This window comes from Nannospalax galili, unplaced genomic scaffold (genome assembly GCF_000622305.1).
Source record: "Nannospalax galili isolate Female #2095 unplaced genomic scaffold, S.galili_v1.0 scaffold336, whole genome shotgun sequence".
In the NCBI taxonomy this organism is placed as follows: Eukaryota; Metazoa; Chordata; class Mammalia; order Rodentia; family Spalacidae; genus Nannospalax; species Nannospalax galili.
The window spans coordinates 9571724-9575753 of record NW_008343385.1 but is presented as its reverse complement, the minus strand read 5'-3'; the positions used below and the strand labels follow the sequence as shown (position 1 = coordinate 9575753).

The 4030-nt window shown below is 37.1% G+C and overlaps 1 pseudogene; it reads right to left on the bottom strand.

The window, feature by feature from the left end:
• Positions 1-3600: 3600 nt before the first annotated feature.
• LOC115071430 lies at positions 3601-3801 on the bottom strand (annotated as a pseudogene).
• Between the last annotated feature and the right edge of the window lie 229 nt (positions 3802-4030).

Below are 4030 nucleotides of genomic sequence, written 5' to 3'. Positions count from 1 at the left end.
CTTAATAATACCCTTCTCCTATGGTCCCACCTCTCTTGAGCTCCTTCTTTCCCTTTATCCCCTAGGTTCCTTGTATAACCTTCCCTCCCCACCTCCCCTTAAAATAAGCCCATTTTTATCCATATCTCCCTTATTAATACCTATGTCCTACTGTTCTCTTTCAGATTATTTCTTTTCCTTTACCTCCCTGTTTCCTTTTCATTATCCTAGTACCTGTTGTTATGTCTGTTTGCATACTTATTTATCAGAGTCTTGTTCTAGGATCCACATATGAGGGAGGACATATTTCGTTCTAGGATTTTTTCTGAGTCCGTGTTACTTCACTTAGTATAACAGTTTCTAGTTCCATATATTTACATGCAAATTTCATGATTTTATCTTTCTTTACTGCTGAGTAAAACTCCGTTGTATAAATGAACCACATTTTCATTATCCAGTCATCAGTTGAGGGACACTTTATATTTAAATATTTTATATTTTGAGAGTTTCATATGTGAGTATGGTATTTATATCATTTCCACCCCTCCCTCCCCTTCCAACTTCTTCCATGTCCCCCCACTCTCTCTTAAATTCAGAACCTCTTCTATAACTATCAATGTTATGACTATTTTATGTTACTATATAGCCCAGTGAGTCCATTTAGTGTTGCTTGTGTGTACGTGTATTTAGGGCTGACCACTTGGGATTGCATAACCTATCAGGGAGCTTATCCCTGGAGAAAACCGCCTCTCCCTCCCTCAGCAGCCACTGATTGCCTGTAGCTCCGCACCTAGGAGGAGGTTGCGCCTCTCACTGCTATCACATTTGCCATCAATTTTCAACCCCTGATTTTGGGAAGGATGCGCTCTATTGGTAGTGATTATCTCAAGTAGAAGCTCATATTCCTTCATGAATCGTTCATGCATACCCTTTGCCATTTTTATATTGCATTCTGTTTTCTCTTTAGGAATCCTTCACACATTAAATACTAATTCTTTGTTCTTTGCCTGTGCGGCAAATACCTTCTCCTTCTGCAGCTTATCATTGTCCTTATGCTCCCTTCGAAATAAAGAAAATTTAAAACCCTGGTCAAATTTACCAGCATCTCTTCTGTGAGTTGAGCTTGTTGTCACTTCTTTTTAATATACAGCTTCATACTCTGACATAAAGAAATCCTTTTAAGGGGCTGGAGAGATGGCTCAGCAATTAGGAGTGCTTCCTGCTCTTGCAAAGGACCAATGTTCTGTTCCCAGCACCCACGTCATGTGGCTCACAACCACTTGTAACTAGCTCCAGAGGATCCGATACCTTCTTCCGGCCTTTGTGAGCACACACACACACACACACACACACACACACACACACGCACTAATTAACTAATTAATTAAAATTTAAAAAAGAGAGTCATTTATGTAATTCTTCCCATAATTGAAGGTTTTGCTTTGGACCTCAAATTCGATTCATCTGTCCATTTTTCCCTACGGTAAGCTGAGATTTATTTCTCCTGTATGCCTCAGCCTGTCCCCACAACATGCACTAATAGTGCACGCCTCTCCCAACAGTCTGTATTCCCATCTCTGGACACTGTAATCCATTTTTTCATTGTCCACGCTGCCATTTACCCCACTCTGTTTACTTAACTTTGTTATAGTTGTTTTATCTGATATGGCATGACTCTAATATGGCATATCTCCTTGCTTTTTCCTTTTTAAAATCACTCTTGACCCTTTGTCCCATAATAGAACATTTATAGTCAGATTATTAAGCTCCATAAAATGAATGATTTATTTTATTAACATTTGTTAACTCAAGATTTATTGTATTGATGTTATTGATTTAGCAAAAATTGACCTTTTATATTATGTACTCATCCACAAAACTATAAAATTTTTCTTTTATTTAGGTCTTAAGGTAGATCTTTTGATAAAATTCAAAACACTGGCTTCAAAGATCTTGTACATATTTAGAATTGTTCCTTGATACTTTATAATTATTTTAATAAGTGATACATTTAAAAAATACATTTGGGGCTGGAGAGATGGCTCAGCAGTTAAGAGCACTTGCTGCACTTTCAGGAGATCCAAGTTTGGGTCCCAGCACCCACATGGGTTGGCTCACAATAACCTGTCACTCTAGCTGTAGTGGCTCCAACGCCCCCTTTTGGCCTCTGCAGCCAATTGCACTCACATTCACACACAGACATATAAATAAAATTAAAAATAAATCTTCAAAAAGTAATTTATCTAAATTATCAATGTAAAGGAATGTTTTTAAGGATCTTTTATCAAGTAACTTTGATGAATTCTACTATTAATTCCAATAATGTGTATGCCAATTTTGTGGGTTCTCCCAACAGATAATGATTGAATTTGATAATGATGTTTGTTTCTATTTTTATTTCAAATTTATACACATTTCATTTTATTTCTTAAGCAATTGACTATATTATTGCTTGCCTAATTACAATGGCAGAGCATTTATTATTTGGTAACTTTTTAATTTTAATTTTTCCTTTTTGGAGACAATGTCTTACTATGTAGCCCTGACTGGCCTGAATTCACTATGTAGATGAGGGTGGTCTAGATCTCACAGAGATCCTTCTACCTCTGCCTCCCAAGTGCTAGGATTAAAGGCATGTGTTGCTACACCTGGTTGGTAACATATTTTCATGATCTAAAACAGGAATGTACACATAAAAATATGATTACTATTAACCTTTGGCATCCAGGTTCCTCCAGCTTAAGAAAGGTCTCATCTACTTTTAGTTTCCTTAGAGCATTTTTAGCAAATGTTTTAATATATTGACATAATCATGTGATGTTTCTCTTTTTTTTTTTTTGTCATTTTTTGACAAAGGCCCAGCTGGCCTTTCTCTTTTATTCCATCAAAGTGATAAATTACATCAATAGATTTTAGATCTTATAATTCTTGCCTTCTCGGGAAACATTACATGCTTACATTATATTTTAGGATACTGTTGGGTTAAGGTAATACTTGTGATTATCATATATGAAAATAAGTGAAAGTGAGCCTGGAACTTTATTTTGGTTTTCTTAATTAGCTTCAAAAAGAGTTATTTTTTCTATTTTTTTGAAACAACCTACATTGAAAAGGCATCATTGAGTTGGGCATGGTAGTTCAATACTATAATCCCAGCATTTAAGAGACAGAGACAGGAGGATCACCATAACTTTGAGGCCAGCACGTATACATAGTGTGCTCTAGGTCAGTTACATTGGAGACTCTGTCTCAAAAGAAAAGAGAAAGGAAGAAAGAATGAAAGGGAAAAAGAGGGGCTGGAGAGATGGCTCAGCGGTTAAGAGCACTGACTGCTCTTGCAGAGGACCTGGGTTCGATTCCCAGCACCCACATGGCAGCTATGAACTATCCTTAACTCCAGTTCCATGGGAATCCAAAGCCCTCTTCTGACCTACATGGCATTGCACGACACAGGTGCACTCACATTATATTTCTTTTTTTGAAGGTGCTACATATTTATTACTGAACCAATCAATTTGCTCATGCAAAACAGATAAAAAAGCAAATCAGATTCCTAATATGACCAAATCTCCAGGTTAAAAACTTTCAGTTCCATTTGGTAGGCCTAATAATGACCATGATTCAGCTTAAACAGTCAGTAGTGCCACCATGTATGAATCCTCCCAGATCCAGCTTGGCTCTCCTCCAGTGTCTTCGCTTAGAGTTGTATCTGATTTTGTTACCAGTTTTCATCCAAATCCACTGGGAAATAGGACGATTTTCCTTTTGTTTCTTGGCCAGGAATCACTCGATTCTGAAAGTCCTGTGAGAAGATATGGTGAGAGGCCGAGAGAAGCATACAGAAGACAATGGTGGACGAAAGGAGAAGAGAAAATTACCAATATTTCATTAAGTAGTAAATACTACATAGATCTGTGCTATGGCTTGAATATGAAATGCTCCTCACAGGCGCATGTGTTAAAGGCTTGGCCCCCAGATAGAGATGCAGAAAGAAAACACTACAACAATATTTTAAACAGATGATAATCCAGGCAATTTAATATAGTGAGCT